General features: G+C 49.0%; 1 protein-coding gene across 2 annotated transcripts in view; it reads left to right on the top strand.

The window, feature by feature from the left end:
• myocd (myocardin) overlaps nt 1–26,622 on the top strand; it is a 199,216-nt gene that overhangs the window by 156 nt on the left and 172,438 nt on the right. For both annotated transcript variants that reach the window (XM_081392105.1, XM_081392103.1), the window contains exon 1: nt 1–49. This exon is cut by the window's left edge and continues 156 nt beyond it. The gene's annotated coding sequence lies outside the window, so the exon portion shown is untranslated. The remainder of the gene's footprint in view (nt 50–26,622) is intronic.

Genomic DNA, 26,622 nt, shown 5'->3' with positions numbered 1-26,622 from the left:
TCGTCCTGCTCTTCTGAGACCGATGCTGTTCTTCCTCAACGCTTCTCAGGTATGACTTACTTAATCACATTTCATTGTATGGCTTTACTGTAATCATGACTAGAAATCAATAACCATGTATACACTAACGGCCGTAATGATGACTGGAGTAATGATGCTGAAAATTCAGCTTTGATCACGGGAATAAATGTTAATTATTCCAAACTGTTGACCACTAGTGTATCTTTCCAATAATTACAAACTGCTTTAATAGAGGTGGAGATATTTTGTGCATCAAAGGGAATATGTGTGATGTTTATTCTGCTTCTGTTGGAGTCGTTCCTGTGAAGATCTGACCTAAAAGTCCGGTTCATAGCCGGTTTTATCACTGGGATTAAAGAGGATTGTGCTCATTTGAAATGATTTCACCTTGAAGAAAAATACCTGAGAGTATTTTACAATTGAGTGAGTAAAGCACGTCTCTTTGCATCCGCACACTCCTCGTCATGCGTTTGATGTATTGAGTTGAATGTATTTCACTCCTTGCTGTTTTCTGTGAATAAATCATGGAGTAGTGCTGCATTCCAGCAAATAAGTGCAAAAGCACACCATTTGATGTCAAACTGGGAAACTTGTGCGGAAATCCACTGCTATTTATGCTAATGAAATGCAAAAAAGAGTCCGAGATCCACCAGTACATGATGATAAACCATTAACAGGAGACATCTGTATAAGACATGGTACATGTGTAAGACACGGTAAATGTGTAAGACACGGTAAATGTGTAAGACACGGTAAATGTGTCAGACACAGTAAATGCGTAAGACACGGTAAATGTGTAAGACACGGTAAATGTGTCAGAAATGGTAAATGCGTCAGACACGGTAAATGCGTAAGACACGGTAAATGCGTCAGACACGGTAAATGCGTAAGACACGGTAAATGTGTAAGACACGGTAAATGTGTCAGAAATGGTAAATGCGTCAGACACGGTAAATGCGTAAGACACGGTAAATGCGTCAGACACGGTAAATGCGTAAGACACGGTAAATGCGTAAGACACGGTAAATGCGTCGACACGGTAAATGCGTAAGACACGGTAAATGCGTCAGAAATGGTAAATACGTAAGACATGGTAAATGTGTAAGACACGGTAAATGTGTATGACACGGTAAATGCGTAAGACACGGTAAATGCGTCGACACGGTAAATGTGTATGCCACGGTAAATGCGTCAGAAATGGTAAATGCGTAAAACATGGTAAATGCGTAAGACACGGTAAATGTGTAAGACACGGTAAATGTGTATGACACGGTAAATGTGTATGACACGGTAAATGCTTAAGACACGGTAAATGCATAAGACACTGTAAATGCGTAAGACACTGTAAATGCATCAGACACGGTAAATGCGTCAGAAACGGTAAATGTGTAAGACACGGTAAATGCGTCAGACACGGTAAATGTGTCAGACACGGTAAATGTGTCAGACACGGTAAATGCGTCAGACACGGTAAATGTGTAAGACACGGTAAATGCGTAAGACACTGTAAATGCGTCAGACACGGTAAATGCGTCAGACACGGTAAATGCGTCAGACACGGTAAATGCGTAAGACACGGTAAATGCGTCAGACACGGTAAATGCGTCAGACACTGTAAATGCGTAAGACACGGTAAATGCGTAAGACACGGTAAATGCGTAAGACACGGTAAATGCGTAAGACACGGTAAATGCGTAAGACACTGTAAATGCGTAAGACACTTTAAATGCATAAGACACGGTAAATGCGTCAGACACTGTAAATGCGTAAGACACGGTAAATGCGTAAGACACGGTAAATGTGTAAGACACGGATAAATGCGTCAGACCCGGTAAATGCGTGAGACACTGTAAATGTGTCAGACACGGTAAATGTGTCAGAAATGGTAAATGCGTCAGACACGGTAAATGCGTAAGACACGGTAAATGCGTCAGACACGGTAAATGCGTCAGACACGGTAAATGCGTAAGACACGGTAAATGCGTAAGACACGGTAAATGCGTCGACACGGTAAATGCGTAAGACACGGTAAATGCATCAGAAATGGTAAATGCGTAAGACATGGTAAATGTGTAAGACACGGTAAATGTGTATGACACGGTAAATGCGTAAGACACGGTAAATGCATAAGACACTGTAAATGCATGAGACACGGTAAATGCGTAAGACACGGTAAATGCGTCGACACGGTAAATGTGTATGACACGGTAAATGCGTCAGAAATGGTAAATGCGTAAAACATGGTAAATGCGTAAGGCACGGTAAATGTGTAAGACACGGTAAATGTGTATGACACGGTAAATGCTTAAGACACGGTAAATGCATAAGACACTGTAAATGCGTAAGACACTGTAAATGCATCAGACACGGTAAATGCGTCAGAAACGGTAAATGTGTAAGACACGGTAAATGCGTCAGACACGGTAAATGTGTAAGACACGGTAAATGCGTCAGAAACGGTAAATGTGTCAGACACGGTAAATGTGTCAGACACGGTAAATGCGTCAGACACGGTAAATGTGTAAGACACGGTAAATGCGTAAGACACTGTAAATGCGTCAGACACAGTAAATGCGTCAGACACGGTAAATGTGTAAGACACTGTAAATGCGTAAGACACTGTAAATGCGTAAGACACTGTAAATGCGTAAGACACGGTAAATGCGTCAGACACGGTAAATGCGTAAGACACGGTAAATGCGTCAGACACGGTAAATGCGTCAGACACTGTAAATGCGTAAGACACTGTAAATGCGTAAGACACGGTAAATGCGTAAGACACGGTAAATGCGTGAGACACTGTAAATGCGTAAGACACTATAAATGCGTAAGACACTGTAAATGCATAAGACACGGTAAATGCGTCAGACACTGTAAATGCGTAAGACACGGTAAATGCGTAAGACACGGTAAATGCGTAAGACACGGTAAATGTGTAAGACACGGATAAATGCGTCAGACCCGGTAAATGCGTGAGACACTGTAAATGTGTCAGACAATGTAAATGCATAAGACACGGTAAATGCGTCAGACACTGTAAATGCGTAAGACACGGTAAATGTGTAAGACACGGTAAATGCGTCAGACCCGGTAAATGCGTGAGACACTGTAAATGTGTCAGACAATGTAAATGCATAAGACACGGTAAATGCGTCAGACACTGTAAATGCGTCAGACATGGTAAATGCGTCAGACCCGGTAAATGCGTGAGACACTGTAAATGTGTCAGACAATGTAAATGCATAAGACACGGTAAATGCGTCAGACACTGTAAATGCGTCAGACATGGTAAATGCGTCAGACCCGGTAAATGCGTGAGACACTGTAAATGTGTCAGACAATGTAAATACATAAGACACGGTAAATGCGTCAGACACTGTAAATGCGTAAGACACGGTAAATGTGTAAGACACTGTAAATGCGTCAGACCCGGTAAATGCGTCAGACACTGTAAATGTGTCAGACAATGTAAATGCATAAGACACGGTAAATGCGTCAGACACTGTAAATGCGTGAGACACGGTAAATGCATCAGACACGGTAAATGTGTAAGACACTGTAAATGCTTCAGACACTGTAAATGCATAAGACACGGTAAATGTGTAAGACCCGGTAAATGCGTAAGACACGGTAAATGCGTCAGACACGGTAAATGCGTAAGACACGGTAAATGCGTCAGACACTGTAAATGTGTAAGACCCGGTAAATGCGTGAGACACTGTAAATGCGTAAGACACTGTAAATGCGTCAGACACGGTAAATGTGTAAGACACGGTAAATTCGTCAGACACGGTAAATGCGTCAGACATGGTAAATGCGTAAGACGCGGTAAATGCATCAGACACGGTAAATGCGTAAGACACGGTAAATGCGTAAGGCACGGTAAATTCATCAGACACGGTAAATGCGTCAGACACGGTAAATGCGTAAGACACTGTAAATGCGTGAGACACTGTAAATGCGTGAGACACTGTAAATGCGTCAGACACGGTAAATGCGTAAGACACGGTAAATGCGTCAGACACGGTAAATGCGTAAGACACGGTAAATGCGTAAGACACTGTAAATGCGTGAGACACTGTAAATGCGTCAGACACGGTAAATGTGTAAGACACGGTAAATGCGTCAGACACGGTAAATGCGTCAGACACTTTAAATGCGTCAGACACGGTAAATGCGTCAGACACGTTAAATGCGTCAGACACGGTAAATGCGTAAGACACGGTGAATTCATCAGACACGGTAAATGCGTCAGACACGGTAAATGACACTGTAAATGCGTGAGACACTGTAAATGCGTCAGACACTGTAAATGCGTCAGACACGGTAAATGCGTAAGACATGGTAAATGCGTCAGGCACGGTAAATGCGTAAGACACAAGCACGGTAAATGCGTAAGACACGGTAAATGCGTCAGGCACGGCAAATGCGTCAGACACGGTAAATGCGTAAGACACAAGCGCGGTAAATGCGTAAGACACAAGCACGGTAAATGCGTAAGACACGGTAAATGCGTCAGACACGGTAAATGCGTCAGACACGGTAAATGTGTAAGACATTTGCATGAGCATCTTGTGGATCATCTTATAAAATAATATTGTAACAAACTATCTAGCTAAACAGGGAACGTTCTGTCAAGGTTTTCTCAAAGTTATGAACAAACATTCTTCCAGCAACATTAATAGAACGTTCATTCAAAGTAATCTGCTCTATAATAATTTTCTCAAAACATTAGCACAACAACATTATGTATACATCATTCATGGAACATTTTTATGAAACGTTTTAGTTGGATGTTCGTCTTACAATGTTGTTACAAATGTTGTTACTTGTTTAGAACGTTCAGAGAACATTCAAAAGCAACGTTCCGTAATGTTTGAAGAATAATACATAAATGTTTCCTTAATGTTCACATAAACAAGAAAAAAAGTTTTTAAACATTTTAAAAATCTGGATGTTTTGATCGTTCAGAGAACATTCATCAACTTTAACGGGAACGTTATCAAAACATCTTTTCAGAACATATTTTTGTGAGCTGGTAAATTAGTTATCATCAGCGTCGTATGAATATCTCAGGTTGAGTTTGAGACCTGAATCAAAAAAGATTTATTTTTCTTTATTTTTAAATATTGTGGAAAGATTTGCATAGTAAAAAATTAGTTTTCAGTCCAAGTTTCTTTACCTCACCGTCTTTAAAACATCACCAATAACTCTCTATACGAGAAGAGTTTAGCAGTGTTTGTGTCACAGAACGTTAGATCGGCGAAGGTGAGCGCCGAGTAGATGAAACATCTGCTTATAGTCAAATGCACAACTCTGCTGGCCTGTAAATATTTTGATAACAGAATGCACTATAAACAACATCATCAGTCTGTTTGCATATGATGAAGAACGCTCAGAGATGGACGAGCAGATGCAGCGCTTCAAAGCTCGATAACGTCCTTTTACTGTAAGTGGCTCTTTTGATATGGGAATATGACAGTGATTCTCAGCTTCGTCTGGTTTGCATGCTTCAGGCTCCGAAAGGTCGCAGATGTTCTCAATCCCTTCACTTGTACGACATTAGTTTACTAATTGCATTTGCATAAACATTTCATGTTTCCTATTTATCATGCATATTTCCATAAGTGGCTTTCAAAATTTGTGTTCAGTGGCCATGAAGTGTGAACGTGAATGTGCAGCCGTTCTGGCTGATTCCTCCAGCCAAATCTAATATTGAAAATTATTGGTTCAATGTCTTAATTCTCAGTTATGTATTTTTGTTTGTTTGAATGCTGATGCTTCGGATGGATGACTTGATAATATAATCTTACCACAACATGGCTGATGTCTGTCCTGAGATGTTCAAAATAACCACGTTTTGCAAAAGAGTCTGCAGAAATAATGAAACCAAGATCTTGCTTTACATTTGAAGTGCTAGAGATATGATTGGATGTAGTGCAAAGCATCATAAATAAGACTAGTTGAAGAGCCCTGGTCGTGTCTGACTCGATGAACCCGTGCGAGACGCTGCCAGATTAAGTGCAGTGTCCATCGCTGACCACTAGGATTAATGCATGTTGTGGCAACAGGAGAGCTCACGCTTCACTGGCTCAGATGACGTTTCCTTCCTTTGTGGCTCAGTGCTTCTCCAGAGACGAGGATGATAATGAACAAGTGTTCTGTCACAGCGCTCGTGTCTCAGTGCCGGTTCAGAGAGAAGCCGTAGGGTTATCATCATCAAGGACTGAAGTGTATTCTTCCAAATGTATTCTTTATATGCTGTATGGAGACTGAAACCACGATAACTCTGGAGGAAAATGTCCTATTTTGATTTATTTTATTTCATTGAAATTTTTTATTTTGAGTGCAACAGCTGGTTTCCAGATGTTAAAACTGAAATAGATTTTTAACGGTAACCGATAAGTCTTTATAGTCAGCCCTGCTGTGAGCTACGAGGTTGTTAATCGATCGTATTTGCTGCTGTTGAAACAGTCAGCCTGCATTATTTCATCTTAGTTTTAAAATAGGGATGTCAAAAGATTAATCGCGATTAATCGCATCCAAAATAAAAGTTTGTGTTTAAATAATATATGTGTGTGTACTGTGTATAATTATCTTGTATATATAAATACACACACATGCATGTATATATTTAAGAAATATTTGCATACATATACTGTTTATATTTATATATAATTTATATTATATATAAATATAATTTTTTTATATATAAATTACACATTTTTCTTAAATATATACAAGCATGTGTGTGTATTTATATATACAATTTTAATTATACACAGTACACACACATATATTATTTAAACACAAACTTTTATTTTGGATGCGATTAATCGCGATTAATCTTTTGACAGCCCTATTTTAAAATGATCATATTTAAAAGTGGAATTCGTGGTGAAAAACTACATTATCCATGATGCTGAACAGAAAATCCCACACAGCAAAATGCGCCAAAATCTTGTTAGCTCCCTCCGCCCACTCCCATGAAGCACTGCGAATTACGTAACGAAGACAGTCTCCCTATGCTCTCTAATATTGTCACTGTTGTGTTATGTTTAGTTTGTTTTTTCATCGGACTTGTCTTCTGTTATCATTAGTTCATCTTCATCACCTGTGTTCTGTTAATTAGTGTTCATCTGTGTTACCTGGTTTATGTTCATCAGTGTTAGTATTTAGTTCCCTTCAGTTCAGTTAGTCTTTGTCCGTTCTTAGTTGTAGTCATAGTTACGTTGTATTTGGTGTGAGTGTATCCTGCCTACCTGTCTGTAACCTGTTATATTTGGAAGTAAAACTTTGCATTGGAGCTTTTCTGCCTTTATCGTCTTCTTCAACCTACACCACATCCTGACAAATATATATATTACAATAAACTTAAAATATATTGTTAGTGAATATTTAATCAACATTTTTAAACTAGCAGTTTTATATTTCTCCATTGTTTTTAATTTGATTATACTGTTCGCAATGCTTCATAGGATTGTAGTTCTTTCCCTCACCAAAGCCATTGAGTTCACAGTCTTGTACTTTTTTTTTTTTTTTTGATTTTCAAATACTTGATGTTTTTCAGGATATTTTAATTCTCCTGTCAGGCTGTTGTTGAAAATAAGAACTTGTTCTTAAGTAACTAAAAGTTACCTTTATCACAGTTTGTAGTGTTGTGATTCTCCTCGTAGCTGGTCGGTTTGTTTATAATGCTTTAACGTAGTCCTCTTTTAAAATCGCTATGGGAGAAATGAACGTAAAAAATCCCTCCACTGAACCAGTGTCCGGTCTAAGTCCTTACAGCATACACACAGGGAACTTAGAACATGTCTTTATTTAATGTATGTTTGAATAAATCTGACATGAAAACAGTTTATATTTCAACAACAAATTGGAGTAGAAACATATGTCATTAAAAAGTGTTGTATGAGCTATTTAAATGTTTGTAACTTCATTATTAAATGTATGTTATTTTGGTTTTGTGTTTGTCTTAAATGAAAACTTTAATATCAATTGTTGATGTTTCAGTAAAAACACTAGTTTTGGCTGAACTGTCGCTTTAAGCGGATCTCTTCAACATGTTTCGTCTCGACTCCTAGTAGTTCTAAGGTGAAAGATGTTGTGATCGAGGTGACGGACAGATCTTGCCGTAGAGTTTAAGGAAAGCAGGTACAAAAACATGCAGCCAAATGGCCAAAATGAGTAAAAAAACAAAAACAAATCAACTGTTGTGTAGTTTCTCTGGCTGATCCTGGAAAACAGTCGCTGTCTTCAGAGCGCTTTGGAGAAGAACGTCACTTTGTGGTAATTTCCCACTAAATGTTTGGTAGCTCTTATCACATGGGAACAAGCGTGCTTATCTGATGATATCAGCCTGTGTGAGCCAGAGCCCACTTTCCAAACTATTCCAAATGTCACTATTTTTTAAAGTCTCTACATTTTTTGGATACTTTCAGCAGCTTTTCAAAATATCATTATATTAAAGCTCTCCTTCAGGTCTCTATCATAAAGCTATCAGGCAAGAGCTTAATTAAGCAAAATCTATGATGACAGCTTGTTATCTTTGTCATTTAATGCAATAAAACGCTGGAAAAGAGCTTTGTGGAATCGAACGGGCAGGCCAAGTGCTGAACACATAAACATGAGAGGCAGTCGTGTTGAACTCATTACGCTGATTATCGCAGACACTGACGGCCTGAAAACTGGCAAAGTCCTGCTTCATTTCCTACTGGTTATTCACAGTCTCATTTTTCTGAGTCAAAACAAGCGCTGGTGTAGCGTAATGGAGGCTGGCATGTGAACGCTGAGAGCACACGGAGTCTCCTGTGAACTCGTCCCTTCACACGCCGGATCTGTTTCTGTTGGCTGTTCTGACAGCACTGATGACATAAATGATGTGAACGCTCTTATCGAGTCTGTTATCGTGGATGTTAGAGCAATCACACCAGCTATTAGGCCACTTGGCTTCAGTACAGTGTTGTTTACATGCCCATGGCTGATTAACGTTAATAGCATCGCATGAACCAAAAAAAACAGGGCCACAGCAGCCCTTATAACTCTGTAAGGAAATGTCCAGCTTTTATCATATTTTATTATTTTATTTTATTTATTTATTTGATTTTATTATTTGTTGGTGGATGTCATGCATTTACATTTACATTTACATGCATTTATATGTATTATTTCCCAGAACTGTGTTCGTTTTTTGGTTTTATTTTGTGTGGATGTCACACATTTATAAATAGGAATATTTCCCAGATCTGTATTCATTGTATTTTATATATCATTTATTTTTATTTTTATTTATTTTTTATATATATACAAAAAAAAAAAATGATGTCATACATTTATAAACAGGAATATTTCCCAGATCTGTGTTCCTTGTATTTTGTAGTATTTATTTATTTATTTATCATTAATTTATTTTATTTTGTGATTGATGTCATCTTTTTAAACAGGAATATTTCACAGATATGTGTTAAATAAATGTATTTATTTATTTATTTATTTATTTATTTGCGTGGATGTCACACATTTATAAATAGGAATATTTCCCAGAGCGTGTGTGAAAAAAAAATGTTTTTGTTTTCATTTTATTATTTTATTTTCATTTTTAATTGTTTTATTTTGTTGATCTCATACATGTATGAACAGGAATATTTCCCAGATCTGTGTTCATTGTGTTTTATATTTTTTATTTGATTTTAATTTTATTTTTTAATTTTATTTTTTATGTCTTGTATCGGTGTCGTACGCTTCGTCAGGGTTATGGTCATGACAGTGAGTGTGACAGTCTGTTTGTGTTTGCATATCTCACAATCCGCTGTTTCTTAACTGTTAACATCAGACTGCATATAAATCCACCTTAACCTCCTTCCTCAGCCTGAAATGAAACCCAAAGGGTTAAAACAGTCTAAGAGCCGATCGCGAAACGCCCGTTTAAGAGATTACACAGTCATCTTCTCAAAAGTGCATGTGTCCTTTACTAGCTGCACCAAGAATAACGTACGGCCTTTTCCACACAGCTTGTATATTTCTATAGGACGTATGTGTATGTCACAAATAAAATGTAGAAGCGCATGGTGAAAAAGTTTTGATTATAAAAACCGGCCTGTTTCCACTGATCATAAAGAGCTTGACAGTAATCTAAACACATATACACAGTGTACAATATTTAGCTTTGTTGTCCAGAGAAGAAAACCATTCGTCGGAGCGGTTTACAGTAGGAGAACGCAGGATAAACAGGTGGAACATTCCAGCGTGTTCGTCTGGAGACGGCCAGGCCTCTGGGTTTGTCAGGTAGAAGCTGAACGAGGTTTATCTCCAGCATGATTTGTGCTGCTGGATGCAGATGCACTGTTTGTTTGAGGATTCACGAGCGAGGAGTTTGCGTGGCAGCCGCGCATCATGTCTCGTGTTCGACAGCTCGTGAATCCAGCTATGGAAAGTCTTGGCTCTGCAATGAAAGGATCTCGGTGTAATGTGTCAAACTGGGCCGAGGGTTTCCTCGCCGCTCGCTTTGAATCGTGGAACGCCATCGAAAACGAGATGCAGATGTTGATCAGAAGGAGCTGGAGAACGTAATGCTGAAAGATCCTTGGGAAAGGAAGCTCTACAAGCAGACATAAATCCACCTGCGATTCAAAACCCTTAGTTTACTTGTACCTGTCTTCTCAGGTGTGCACTACAACATTCTCAGACGGCCACATGATGTGTTATATACACAGACATAAGTCAAGTCACCTTTATTTATATAGCTCTTTATACAATACAGATTGTTTCAAAGCAGCTTTACAGTTAAAAACAGGAAAATGATAATTTCATGCATTTCATATATCATGCGTTGTGGTCGTGTCTAGGCGCAGGTCCTCCATCTGATCTGGGTACGGCCCGGATCCGGCTGACTACATCATGCGTTGTGGTCGTGTCGAGGCGCAGGTCCACCATCTGATCTGGGTACGGCCTGGATCCGGCTGACTGCATCATGCGTTGTGGTCGTGTCTAGGCGCAGGTCCTCCATCTGATCTGGGTTCGGCCCGGATCCGGCTGACTACATCATGCGTTGTGGTCGTGTCTAGGCGCAGGTCCACCATCTGATCTGGATACGGCATCATGCGTTGTGGTTGTGTCTAGGCGCAGGTCCTCCATCTGATCTTAACACGGCCCGGATCCGGCTGACTACATCATGTGTTGTGGTCGTGTCTAGGCGCAGGTCCACCATCTGATCTTAACACGGCCCGGATCCGGCTGACTACATTATGTGTTGTGGTTGTGTCTAGGCGCAGGTCCACCATCTGATCTGGATACGGCCCGGATCCGGCTGACTACATCATGTGTTGTAGTTGTGTCTAGGCGCAGGTCCTCCATCTCATCTTGATACGGCCCGGATCCGGCTGACTACATCATGTGTTGTGGTTGTGTCTAGGCGCAGGTCCACCATCTGATCTGGGTACGGCCCGGATCCGGTTGACTACATCATGCGTTGTGGTCGTGTCTAGGCGCAGGTCCACCATCTGATCTTAACACGGCCCGGATCCGGCTGACTACATCATGTGTTGTGGTTGTGTCTAGGCGCAGGTCCACCATCTGATCTTAACACGGCCCGGATCCGGCTGACTACATCATGTGTTGTGGTTGTGTCTAGGCGCAGGTCCTCCATCTGATCTGGATACGGCCCGGATCCGGCTGACTACATCATGTGTTGTGGTTGTGTCTAGGCGCAGGTCCACCATCTGATCTGGATACGGCATCATGCGTTGTGGTCGTGTCTAGGCGCAGGTCCTCCATCTGATCTTAACACGGCCCGGATCCGGCTGACTACATCATGTGTTGTGGTCGTGTCTAGGCGCAGGTCCACCATCTGATCTTAACACGGCCCGGATCCGGCTGACTACATCATGCGTTGTGGTCGTGTCTAGGCGCAGGTCCACCATCTGATCTTAACACGGCCCGGATCTGGCTGACTACATAATGTGTTGTGGTTGTGTCTAGGCGCAGGTCCACCATCTGATCTTAACACGGCCTGGATCCGGCTGACTACATCATGCGTTGTGGTCGTGTCTAGGCGCAGATCCTCCATCTGATCTGGATACGGCCCGGATCCGGCTGACTACATCATGCGTTGTGGTTGTGTCTAGGCGCAGGTCCACCATCTGATCTTAACACGGCCCGGATCCGGCTGACTACATCATGCGTTGTGGTCGTGTCTAGGCGCAGATCCTCCATCTGATCCGGATACGGCCCGGATCCGGCTGACTACATCATGCGTTGTGGTTGTGTCTAGGCGCAGGTCCTCCATCTGATCTTAACACGGCCCGGATCCGGCTGACTACATCATGCGTTGTGGTTGTGTCTAGGTGCAGGTCCACCATCTGATCTGGATCCGGCCCGGATCCGGCTGACTACATCATGCGTTGTGGTTGTGTCTAGGCGCAGATCCTCCATCTGATCTGGATACGGCCCGGATCCGGCTGACTACATCATGTGTTGTGGTTGTGTCTAGGCGCAGGTCCACCATCTGATCTGGGTACGGCCCGGATCCGGCTGACTACATCATGTGTTGTGGTCGTGTCTAGGCACAGGTCCACCATCTGATCTGGGTACGGCCCGGATCCGGCTGACTACATCATGCGTTGTGGTCGTGTCTAGGCGCAGGTCCTCCATCTGATCTGGGTACGGCCCGGATCCAGCTGACTACATCATGCGTTGTGGTCATGTCTAGGCGCAGGTCCACCATCTCATCTTAACACGGCTCGGATCCGGCTGACTACATCATGTGTTGTGGTTGTGTCTAGGCGCAGGTCCACCATCTGATCTTAACACGGCCCGGATCCGGCTGACTACATCATGTGTTGTGGTTGTGTCTAGGCGCAGGTCCACCATCTGATCTTAACACGGCCCGGATCCGGCTGACTACATCATGTGTTGTAGTTGTGTCTAGGCGCAGGTCCTCCATCTCATCTTGATACGGCCCGGATCCGGCTGACTACATCATGTGTTGTGGTTGTGTCTAGGCGCAGGTCCACCATCTGATCTTAACACGGCCCGGATCCGGCTGACTACATCATGTGTTGTGGTCGTGTCTAGGCGCAGATCCTCCATCTGATCTGGATACGGCCCTGATCCGGCTGACTACATCATGCGTTGTGGTTGTGTCTAGGCGCAGGTCCACCATCTGATCTTAACACGGCCTGGATCCGGCTGACTACATCATGCGTTGTGGTCGTGTCTTGGCGCAGATCCTCCATCTGATCTGGATACGGCCCGGATCCGGCTGACTACATCATGCGTTGTGGTTGTGTCTAGGCGCAGGTCCACCATCTGATCTTAACACGGCCCGGATCCGGCTGACTACATCATGCGTTGTGGTCGTGTCTAGGCGCAGATCCTCCATCTGATCTGGATACGGCCCGGATCCGGCTGACTACATCATGCGTTGTGGTTGTGTCTAGGCGCAGGTCCTCCATCTGATCTTAACACGGCCCGGATCCGGCTGACTACATCATGTGTTGTGGTTGTGTCTAGGCGCAGGTCCACCATCTGATCTTAACACGGCCCGGATCCGGCTGACTACATCATGTGTTGTGGTTGTGTCTAGGCGCAGGTCCACCATCTGATCTTAACACGGCCCGGATCCGGCTGACTACATCATGTGTTGTAGTTGTGTCTAGGCGCAGGTCCTCCATCTCATCTTGATACGGCCCGGATCCGGCTGACTACATCATGTGTTGTGGTTGTGTCTAGGCGCAGGTCCACCATCTGATCTTAACACGGCCCGGATCCGGCTGACTACATCATGTGTTGTGGTCGTGTCTAGGCGCAGATCCTCCATCTGATCTGGATACGGCCCTGATCCGGCTGACTACATCATGCGTTGTGGTTGTGTCTAGGCGCAGGTCCACCATCTGATCTTAACACGGCCTGGATCCGGCTGACTACATCATGCGTTGTGGTCGTGTCTAGGCGCAGATCCTCCATCTGATCTGGATACGGCCCGGATCCGGCTGACTACATCATGCGTTGTGGTTGTGTCTAGGCGCAGGTCCACCATCTGATCTTAACACGGCCCGGATCCGGCTGACTACATCATGCGTTGTGGTCGTGTCTAGGCGCAGATCCTCCATCTGATCTGGATACGGCCCGGATCCGGCTGACTACATCATGCGTTGTGGTTGTGTCTAGGCGCAGGTCCTCCATCTGATCTTAACACGGCCCGGATCCGGCTGACTACATCATGCGTTGTGGTTGTGTCTAGGTGCAGGTCCACCATCTGATCTGGATCCGGCCCGGATCCGGCTGACTACATCATGCGTTGTGGTTGTGTCTAGGCGCAGATCCTCCATCTGATCTGGATACGGCCCGGATCCGGCTGACTACATCATGCGTTGTGGTTGTGTCTAGGCGCAGGTCCTCCATCTGATCTTAACACGGCCCGGATCCGGCTGACTACATCATGCGTTGTGGTTGTGTCTAGGCGCAGGTCCACCATCTGATCTTAACACGGCCTGGATCCGGCTGACTACATCATGCGTTGTGGTCGTGTCTAGGCGCAGATCCTCCATCTGATCTGGATACGGCCCGGATCCGGCTGACTACATCATGCGTTGTGGTTGTGTCTAGGCGCAGGTCCTCCATCTGATCTTAACACGGCCCGGATCCGGCTGACTACATCATGCGTTGTGGTTGTGTCTAGGTGCAGGTCCACCATCTGATCTGGATCCGGCCCGGATCCGGCTGACTACATCATGCGTTGTGGTTGTGTCTAGGCGCAGGTCCTCCATCTGATGTGGGTACAGCCCAGATCCGGCTGACTACATCATGCGTTGTGGTCGTGTCTAGGCGCAGGTCCTCCATCTGATCTGGATACGGCCCGGATCCGGCTGACTACATCATGCGTTGTTGTCGTGTCTAGGCGCAGGTCCACCATCTGATCTTAACACGGCCTGGATCCGGCTGACTACATCATGCGTTGTGGTCGTGTCTAGGCGCAGATCCTCCATCTGATCTGGATACGGCCCGGATCCGGCTGACTACATCATGCGTTGTGGTCGTGTCTAGGCGCAGGTCCTCCATCGGATCTTAACACGGCCCGGATCCGGCTGACTACATCATGCGTTGTGGTTGTGTCTAGGTGCAGGTCCACCATCTGATCTGGATCCGGCCCGGATCCGGCTGACTACATCATGCGTTGTGGTTGTGTCTAGGCGCAGGTCCTCCATCTGATCTGGGTACAGCCCAGATCCGGCTGACTACATCATGCGTTGTGGTCGTGTCTAGGCGCAGGTCCACCATCTGATCTGGGTACGGCCCGGATCCGGCTGACTACATCATGTGTTGTGGTCGTGTCTAGGCACAGGTCCACCATCTGATCTGGGTACGGCCCGGATCCGGCTGACTACATCATGCGTTGTGGTCGTGTCTAGGCGCAGGTCCTCCATCTGATCTGGGTACGGCCCGGATCCGGCTGACTACATCATGCGTTGTGGTCGTGTCTAGGCGCAGGTCCACCATCTCATCTTAACACGGCTCGGATCCGGCTGACTACATCATGTGTTGTGGTTGTGTCTAGGCGCAGGTCCACCATCTGATCTTAACACGGCCCGGATCCGGCTGACTACATCATGTGTTGTGGTTGTGTCTAGGCGCAGGTCCACCATCTGATCTTAACACGGCCCGGATCCGGCTGACTACATCATGTGTTGTGGTTGTGTCTAGGCGCAGGTCCACCATCTGATCTGGGTACGGCCCGGATCCGGTTGACTACATCATGCGTTGTGGTCGTGTCTAGGCGCAGGTCCACCATCTGATCTTAACACGGCCCGGATCCGGCTGACTACATCATGTGTTGTGGTTGTGTCTAGGCGCAGGTCCACCATCTGATCTGGGTACGGCCCGGATCCGGTTGACTACATCATGCGTTGTGGTCGTGTCTAGGCGCAGGTCCACCATCTGATCTTAACACGGCCCGGATCCGGCTGACTACATCATGTGTTGTGGTTGTGTCTAGGCGCAGGTCCTCCATCTGATCTGGATACGGCCCGGATCCGGCTGACTACATCATGTGTTGTGGTTGTGTCTAGGCGCAGGTCCACCATCTGATCTGGATACGGCATCATGCGTTGTGGTCGTGTCTAGGCGCAGGTCCTCCATCTGATCTTAACACGGCCCGGATCCGGCTGACTACATCATGTGTTGTGGTCGTGTCTAGGCGCAGGTCCACCATCTGATCTGGGTACGGCCCGGATCCGGCTGACTACATCATGTGTTGTGGTTGTGTCTAGGCGCAGGTCCACCATCTGATCTTAACACGGCCCGGATCAGGCTGACTACATCATGTGTTGTGGTCGTGTCTAGGCGCAGGTCCACCATCTGATCTTAACACGGCCCGGATCTGGCTGACTACATCATGTGTTGTGGTTGTGTCTAGGCGCAGGTCCACCATCTGATCTTAACACGGCCCGGATCCGGCTGACTACATCATGTGTTGTGGTCGTGTCTAGGCGCAGGTCCACCATCTGATCTGGGTACGGCCCGGATCCGGCTGACTACATCATGTGTTGTGGTTGTGTCTAGGCGCAGGTCCACCATCTGATCTTAACACGGCCCGGATCCGGCTGACTACATCATGTGTTGTGGTCGTGTCTAGGCGCAGGTCCACCATCTGATCTTAACACGGCCCGGATCTGGCTGACTACATCATGTGTTGTGGTTGTGTCTAGGCGCAGGTCCACCATCTGATCTTAACACGCCCGGATCCGGCTGACTACATCATGTGTTGTGGTTGTGTCTAGGCGCAGGTCCACCATCTGATCTGGATACGGCCCGGATCCGGCTGACTACATCATGTGTTGTGGTTGTGTCTAGGCGCAGGTCCACCATCTGATCTTAACACGGCCCGGATCCGGCTGACTACATCATGTGTTGTGGTCGTGTCTAGGCGCAGGTCCACCATCTGATCTGGATACGGCCCGGATCCGGCTGACTACATCATGTGTTGTGGTCGTGTCTAGGCGCAGGTCCACCATCTGATCTTAACACGGCCCGGATCCGGCTGACTACATCATGTGTTGTGGTTGTGTCTAGGCGCAGGTCCACCATCTGATCTTAACACGGCCCGGATCTGGCTGACTACATCATGTGTTGTGGTCGTGTCTAGGCGCAGGTCCACCATCTGATCTTAACACGGCCCGGATCCGGCTGACTACATCATGTGTTGTGGTTGTGTCTAGGCGCAGGTCCACCATCTGATCTTAACACGGCCCGGATCCGGCTGACTACATCATGTGTTGTGGTCGTGTCTAGGCACAGGTCCACCATCTGATCTGGTTACGGCCCGGATCCGGCTGACTACATCATGTGTTGTGGTCGTGTCTAGGCACAGGTCCACCATCTGATCTGGGTACGGCCCGGATCCGGCTGACTACATCATGCGTTGTGGTCGTGTCTAGGCGCAGGTCCTCCATCTGATCTGGGTACGGCCCGGATCCGGCTGACTACATCATGCGTTGTGGTCGTGTCTAGGTGCAGGTCCACCATCTCATCTTAACACGGCTCGGATCCGGCTGACTACATCATGTGTTGTGGTTGTGTCTAGGCGCAGGTCCACCATCTGATCTTAACACGGCCCGGATCCGGCTGACTACATCATGTGTTGTGGTTGTGTCTAGGCGCAGGTCCACCATCTGATCTTAACACGGCCCGGATCCGGCTGACTACATCATGTGTTGTAGTTGTGTCTAGGCGCAGGTCCTCCATCTCATCTTGATACGGCCCGGATCCGGCTGACTACATCATGTGTTGTGGTTGTGTCTAGGCGCAGGTCCACCATCTGATCTTAACACGGCCCGGATCCGGCTGACTACATCATGTGTTGTGGTCGTGTCTAGGCGCAGATCCTCCATCTGATCTGGATACGGCCCGGATCCGGCTGACTACATCATGCGTTGTGGTTGTGTCTAGGCGCAGGTCCACCATCTGATCTTAACACGGCCTGGATCCGGCTGACTACATCATGCGTTGTGGTCGTGTCTAGGCGCAGATCCTCCATCTGATCTGGATACGGCCCGGATCCGGCTGACTACATCATGCGTTGTGGTTGTGTCTAGGCGCAGGTCCACCATCTGATCTTAACACGGCCCGGATCCGGCTGACTACATCATGCGTTGTGGTTGTGTCTAGGTGCAGGTCCACCATCTGATCTGGATCCGGCCCGGATCCGGCTGACTACATCATGCGTTGTGGTTGTGTCTAGGCGCAGGTCCTCCATCTGATCTGGGTACAGCCCAGATCCGGCTGACTACATCATGCGTTGTGGTCGTGTCTAGGCGCAGGTCCTCCATCTGATCTGGATACGGCCCGGATCCGGCTGACTACATCATGCGTTATTGTCGTGTCTAGGCGCAGGTCCACCATCTGATCTTAACACGGCCTGGATCCGGCTGACTACATCATGCGTTGTGGTCGTGTCTAGGCGCAGATCCTCCATCTGATCTGGATACGGCCCGGATCCGGCTGACTACATCATGCGTTGTGGTTGTGTCTAGGCGCAGGTCCTCCATCTGATCTTAACACGGCCCGGATCCGGCTGACTACATCATGCGTTGTGGTTGTGTCTAGGTGCAGGTCCACCATCTGATCTGGATCCGGCCCGGATCCGGCTGACTACATCATGCGTTGTGGTTGTGTCTAGGCGCAGGTCCTCCATCTGATCTGGGTACAGCCCAGATCCGGCTGACTACATCATGCGTTGTGGTCGTGTCTAGGCGCAGGTCCTCCATCTGATCTTAACACGGCCTGGATCCGGCTGACTACATCATGTGTTGTGGTTGTGTCTAGGCGCAGGTCCTCCATCTGATCTGGATACGGCCCGGATCCGGCTGACTACATCATGTGTTGTGGTTGTGTCTAGGCGCAGGTCCACCATCTGATCTGGATACGGCATCATGCGTTGTGGTCGTGTCTAGGCGCAGGTCCTCCATCTGATCTTAACACGGCCCGGATCCGGCTGACTACATCATGTGTTGTGGTCGTGTCTAGGCGCAGGTCCACCATCTGATCTGGGTACGGCCCGGATCCGGCTGACTACATCATGTGTTGTGGTTGTGTCTAGGCGCAGGTCCACCATCTGATCTTAACACGGCCCGGATCAGGCTGACTACATCATGTGTTGTGGTCGTGTCTAGGCGCAGGTCCACCATCTGATCTTAACACGGCCCGGATCTGGCTGACTACATCATGTGTTGTGGTTGTGTCTAGGCGCAGGTCCACCATCTGATCTTAACACGGCCCGGATCCGGCTGACTACATCATGTGTTGTGGTCGTGTCTAGGCGCAGGTCCACCATCTGATCTGGGTACGGCCCGGATCCGGCTGACTACATCATGTGTTGTGGTTGTGTCTAGGCGCAGGTCCACCATCTGATCTTAACACGGCCCGGATCCGGCTGACTACATCATGTGTTGTGGTCGTGTCTAGGCGCAGGTCCACCATCTGATCTTAACACGGCCCGGATCTGGCTGACTACATCATGTGTTGTGGTTGTGTCTAGGCGCAGGTCCACCATCTGATCTTAACACGCCCGGATCCGGCTGACTACATCATGTGTTGTGGTTGTGTCTAGGCGCAGGTCCACCATCTGATCTGGATACGGCCCGGATCCGGCTGACTACATCATGTGTTGTGGTTGTGTCTAGGCGCAGGTCCACCATCTGATCTTAACACGGCCCGGATCCGGCTGACTACATCATGTGTTGTGGTCGTGTCTAGGCGCAGGTCCACCATCTGATCTGGATACGGCCCGGATCCGGCTGACTACATCATGTGTTGTGGTCGTGTCTAGGCGCAGGTCCACCATCTGATCTTAACACGGCCCGGATCCGGCTGACTACATCATGTGTTGTGGTTGTGTCTAGGCGCAGGTCCACCATCTGATCTTAACACGGCCCGGATCTGGCTGACTACATCATGTGTTGTGGTCGTGTCTAGGCGCAGGTCCACCATCTGATCTTAACACGGCCCGGATCCGGCTGACTACATCATGTGTTGTGGTTGTGTCTAGGCGCAGGTCCACCATCTGATCTTAACACGGCCCGGATCCGGCTGACTACATCATGTGTTGTGGTCGTGTCTAGGCACAGGTCCACCATCTGATCTGGTTACGGCCCGGATCCGGCTGACTACATCATGTGTTGTGGTCGTGTCTAGGCACAGGTCCACCATCTGATCTGGGTACGGCCCGGATCCGGCTGACTACATCATGCGTTGTGGTCGTGTCTAGGCGCAGGTCCTCCATCTGATCTGGGTACGGCCCGGATCCGGCTGACTACATCATGCGTTGTGGTCGTGTCTAGGTGCAGGTCCACCATCTCATCTTAACACGGCTCGGATCCGGCTGACTACATCATGTGTTGTGGTTGTGTCTAGGCGCAGGTCCACCATCTGATCTTAACACGGCCCGGATCCGGCTGACTACATCATGTGTTGTGGTTGTGTCTAGGCGCAGGTCCACCATCTGATCTTAACACGGCCCGGATCCGGCTGACTACATCATGTGTTGTAGTTGTGTCTAGGCGCAGGTCCTCCATCTCATCTTGATACGGCCCGGATCCGGCTGACTACATCATGTGTTGTGGTTGTGTCTAGGCGCAGGTCCACCATCTGATCTTAACACGGCCCGGATCCGGCTGACTACATCATGTGTTGTGGTCGTGTCTAGGCGCAGATCCTCCATCTGATCTGGATACGGCCCGGATCCGGCTGACTACATCATGCGTTGTGGTTGTGTCTAGGCGCAGGTCCACCATCTGATCTTAACACGGCCTGGATCCGGCTGACTACATCATGCGTTGTGGTCGTGTCTAGGCGCAGATCCTCCATCTGATCTGGATACGGCCCGGATCCGGCTGACTACATCATGCGTTGTGGTTGTGTCTAGGCGCAGGTCCACCATCTGATCTTAACACGGCCCGGATCCGGCTGACTACATCATGCGTTGTGGTTGTGTCTAGGTGCAGGTCCACCATCTGATCTGGATCCGGCCCGGATCCGGCTGACTACATCATGCGTTGTGGTTGTGTCTAGGCGCAGGTCCTCCATCTGATCTGGGTACAGCCCAGATCCGGCTGACTACATCATGCGTTGTGGTCGTGTCTAGGCGCAGGTCCTCCATCTGATCTGGATACGGCCCGGATCCGGCTGACTACATCATGCGTTATTGTCGTGTCTAGGCGCAGGTCCACCATCTGATCTTAACACGGCCTGGATCCGGCTGACTACATCATGCGTTGTGGTCGTGTCTAGGCGCAGATCCTCCATCTGATCTGGATACGGCCCGGATCCGGCTGACTACATCATGCGTTGTGGTTGTGTCTAGGCGCAGGTCCTCCATCTGATCTTAACACGGCCCGGATCCGGCTGACTACATCATGCGTTGTGGTTGTGTCTAGGTGCAGGTCCACCATCTGATCTGGATCCGGCCCGGATCCGGCTGACTACATCATGCGTTGTGGTTGTGTCTAGGCGCAGGTCCTCCATCTGATCTGGGTACAGCCCAGATCCGGCTGACTACATCATGCGTTGTGGTCGTGTCTAGGCGCAGGTCCTCCATCTGATCTGGATACGGCCCGGATACGGCTGACTACATCATGCGTTGTGGTCGTGTCTAGGCGCAGGTCCTCCATCTGATCTGGGTACGGCCCGGATCCGTCTGACTACATCATGCGTTGTGGTCGTGTCTAGGCGCAGGTCCTCCATCTGATCTGGGTACGGCCCGGATCCGGCTGACTACATCATGTGTTGTGGTTGTGTCTAGGCGCAGGTCCACCATCTGATCTTAACACGGCCCTGATCCGGCTGACTACATCATGCGTTGTGGTTGTGTCTAGGCGCAGGTCCACCATCTGATCTTAACACGGCCTGGATCCGGCTGACTACATCATGCGTTGTGGTCGTGTCTAGGCGCAGATCCTCCATCTGATCTGGATACGGCCCGGATCCGGCTGACTACATCATGCGTTGTGGTTGTGTCTAGGCGCAGGTCCACCATCTGATCTTAACACGGCCCGGATCCGGCTGACTACATCATGCGTTGTGGTCGTGTCTAGGCGCAGATCCTCCATCTGATCTGGATACGGCCCGGATCCGGCTGACTACATCATGCGTTGTGGTTGTGTCTAGGCGCAGGTCCTCCATCTGATCTTAACACGGCCCGGATCCGGCTGACTACATCATGCGTTGTGGTTGTGTCTAGGCGCAGGTCCACCATCTGATCTGGGTACGGCCCGGATCCGGCTGACTACATCATGTGTTGTGGTCGTGTCTAGGCACAGGTCCACCATCTGATCTGGGTACGGCCCGGATCCGGCTGACTACATCATGCGTTGTGGTCGTGTCTAGGCGCAGGTCCTCCATCTGATCTGGGTACGGCCCGGATCCAGCTGACTACATCATGCGTTGTGGTCATGTCTAGGCGCAGGTCCACCATCTCATCTTAACACGGCTCGGATCCGGCTGACTACATCATGTGTTGTGGTTGTGTCTAGGCGCAGGTCCACCATCTGATCTTAACACGGCCCGGATCCGGCTGACTACATCATGTGTTGTGGTTGTGTCTAGGCGCAGGTCCACCATCTGATCTTAACACGGCCCGGATCCGGCTGACTACATCATGTGTTGTAGTTGTGTCTAGGCGCAGGTCCTCCATCTCATCTTGATACGGCCCGGATCCGGCTGACTACATCATGTGTTGTGGTTGTGTCTAGGCGCAGGTCCACCATCTGATCTTAACACGGCCCGGATCCGGCTGACTACATCATGTGTTGTGGTCGTGTCTAGGCGCAGATCCTCCATCTGATCTGGATACGGCCCTGATCCGGCTGACTACATCATGCGTTGTGGTTGTGTCTAGGCGCAGGTCCACCATCTGATCTTAACACGGCCTGGATCCGGCTGACTACATCATGCGTTGTGGTCGTGTCTAGGCGCAGATCCTCCATCTGATCTGGATACGGCCCGGATCCGGCTGACTACATCATGCGTTGTGGTTGTGTCTAGGCGCAGGTCCACCATCTGATCTTAACACGGCCCGGATCCGGCTGACTACATCATGCGTTGTGGTCGTGTCTAGGCGCAGATCCTCCATCTGATCTGGATACGGCCCGGATCCGGCTGACTACATCATGCGTTGTGGTTGTGTCTAGGCGCAGGTCCTCCATCTGATCTTAACACGGCCCGGATCCGGCTGACTACATCATGCGTTGTGGTTGTGTCTAGGTGCAGGTCCACCATCTGATCTGGATCCGGCCCGGATCCGGCTGACTACATCATGCGTTGTGGTTGTGTCTAGGCGCAGATCCTCCATCTGATCTGGATACGGCCCGGATCCGGCTGACTACATCATGCGTTGTGGTTGTGTCTAGGCGCAGGTCCTCCATCTGATCTTAACACGGCCCGGATCCGGCTGACTACATCATGCGTTGTGGTTGTGTCTAGGCGCAGGTCCACCATCTGATCTTAACACGGCCTGGATCCGGCTGACTACATCATGCGTTGTGGTCGTGTCTAGGCGCAGATCCTCCATCTGATCTGGATACGGCCCGGATCCGGCTGACTACATCATGCGTTGTGGTTGTGTCTAGGCGCAGGTCCTCCATCTGATCTTAACACGGCCCGGATCCGGCTGACTACATCATGCGTTGTGGTTGTGTCTAGGTGCAGGTCCACCATCTGATCTGGATCCGGCCCGGATCCGGCTGACTACATCATGCGTTGTGGTTGTGTCTAGGCGCAGGTCCTCCATCTGATGTGGGTACAGCCCAGATCCGGCTGACTACATCATGCGTTGTGGTCGTGTCTAGGCGCAGGTCCTCCATCTGATCTGGATACGGCCCGGATCCGGCTGACTACATCATGCGTTGTTGTCGTGTCTAGGCGCAGGTCCACCATCTGATCTTAACACGGCCTGGATCCGGCTGACTACATCATGCGTTGTGGTCGTGTCTAGGCGCAGATCCTCCATCTGATCTGGATACGGCCCGGATCCGGCTGACTACATCATGCGTTGTGGTCGTGTCTAGGCGCAGGTCCTCCATCGGATCTTAACACGGCCCGGATCCGGCTGACTACATCATGCGTTGTGGTTGTGTCTAGGTGCAGGTCCACCATCTGATCTGGATCCGGCCCGGATCCGGCTGACTACATCATGCGTTGTGGTTGTGTCTAGGCGCAGGTCCTCCATCTGATCTGGGTACAGCCCAGATCCGGCTGACTACATCATGCGTTGTGGTCGTGTCTAGGCGCAGGTCCACCATCTGATCTGGGTACGGCCCGGATCCGGCTGACTACATCATGTGTTGTGGTCGTGTCTAGGCACAGGTCCACCATCTGATCTGGGTACGGCCCGGATCCGGCTGACTACATCATGCGTTGTGGTCGTGTCTAGGCGCAGGTCCTCCATCTGATCTGGGTACGGCCCGGATCCGGCTGACTACATCATGCGTTGTGGTCGTGTCTAGGCGCAGGTCCACCATCTGATCTTAACACGGCCCGGATCCGGCTGACTACATCATGTGTTGTGGTTGTGTCTAGGCGCAGGTCCACCATCTGATCTTAACACGGCCCGGATCCGGCTGACTACATCATGTGTTGTGGTTGTGTCTAGGCGCAGGTCCACCATCTGATCTTAACACGGCCCGGATCCGGCTGACTACATCATGTGTTGTGGTTGTGTCTAGGCGCAGGTCCACCATCTGATCTGGGTACGGCCCGGATCCGGTTGACTACATCATGCGTTGTGGTCGTGTCTAGGCGCAGGTCCACCATCTGATCTTAACACGGCCCGGATCCGGCTGACTACATCATGTGTTGTGGTTGTGTCTAGGCGCAGGTCCACCATCTGATCTGGGTACGGCCCGGATCCGGTTGACTACATCATGCGTTGTGGTCGTGTCTAGGCGCAGGTCCACCATCTGATCTTAACACGGCCCGGATCCGGCTGACTACATCATGTGTTGTGGTTGTGTCTAGGCGCAGGTCCTCCATCTGATCTGGATACGGCCCGGATCCGGCTGACTACATCATGTGTTGTGGTTGTGTCTAGGCGCAGGTCCACCATCTGATCTGGATACGGCATCATGCGTTGTGGTCGTGTCTAGGCGCAGGTCCTCCATCTGATCTTAACACGGCCCGGATCCGGCTGACTACATCATGTGTTGTGGTCGTGTCTAGGCGCAGGTCCACCATCTGATCTGGGTACGGCCCGGATCCGGCTGACTACATCATGTGTTGTGGTTGTGTCTAGGCGCAGGTCCACCATCTGATCTTAACACGGCCCGGATCAGGCTGACTACATCATGTGTTGTGGTCGTGTCTAGGCGCAGGTCCACCATCTGATCTTAACACGGCCCGGATCTGGCTGACTACATCATGTGTTGTGGTTGTGTCTAGGCGCAGGTCCACCATCTGATCTTAACACGGCCCGGATCCGGCTGACTACATCATGTGTTGTGGTCGTGTCTAGGCGCAGGTCCACCATCTGATCTGGGTACGGCCCGGATCCGGCTGACTACATCATGTGTTGTGGTTGTGTCTAGGCGCAGGTCCACCATCTGATCTTAACACGGCCCGGATCCGGCTGACTACATCATGTGTTGTGGTCGTGTCTAGGCGCAGGTCCACCATCTGATCTTAACACGGCCCGGATCTGGCTGACTACATCATGTGTTGTGGTTGTGTCTAGGCGCAGGTCCACCATCTGATCTTAACACGCCCGGATCCGGCTGACTACATCATGTGTTGTGGTTGTGTCTAGGCGCAGGTCCACCATCTGATCTGGATACGGCCCGGATCCGGCTGACTACATCATGTGTTGTGGTTGTGTCTAGGCGCAGGTCCACCATCTGATCTTAACACGGCCCGGATCCGGCTGACTACATCATGTGTTGTGGTCGTGTCTAGGCGCAGGTCCACCATCTGATCTGGATACGGCCCGGATCCGGCTGACTACATCATGTGTTGTGGTCGTGTCTAGGCGCAGGTCCACCATCTGATCTTAACACGGCCCGGATCCGGCTGACTACATCATGTGTTGTGGTTGTGTCTAGGCGCAGGTCCACCATCTGATCTTAACACGGCCCGGATCTGGCTGACTACATCATGTGTTGTGGTCGTGTCTAGGCGCAGGTCCACCATCTGATCTTAACACGGCCCGGATCCGGCTGACTACATCATGTGTTGTGGTTGTGTCTAGGCGCAGGTCCACCATCTGATCTTAACACGGCCCGGATCCGGCTGACTACATCATGTGTTGTGGTCGTGTCTAGGCACAGGTCCACCATCTGATCTGGTTACGGCCCGGATCCGGCTGACTACATCATGTGTTGTGGTCGTGTCTAGGCACAGGTCCACCATCTGATCTGGGTACGGCCCGGATCCGGCTGACTACATCATGCGTTGTGGTCGTGTCTAGGCGCAGGTCCTCCATCTGATCTGGGTACGGCCCGGATCCGGCTGACTACATCATGCGTTGTGGTCGTGTCTAGGTGCAGGTCCACCATCTCATCTTAACACGGCTCGGATCCGGCTGACTACATCATGTGTTGTGGTTGTGTCTAGGCGCAGGTC

The sequence above is a fragment of the Scardinius erythrophthalmus genome (genome assembly GCF_964197995.2).
Source record: "Scardinius erythrophthalmus genome assembly, chromosome: 18".
In the NCBI taxonomy this organism is placed as follows: Eukaryota; Metazoa; Chordata; class Actinopteri; order Cypriniformes; family Leuciscidae; genus Scardinius; species Scardinius erythrophthalmus.
Note: the sequence above shows the minus strand (reverse complement) of the source record. Positions and strands in the feature narration are given on the sequence as shown.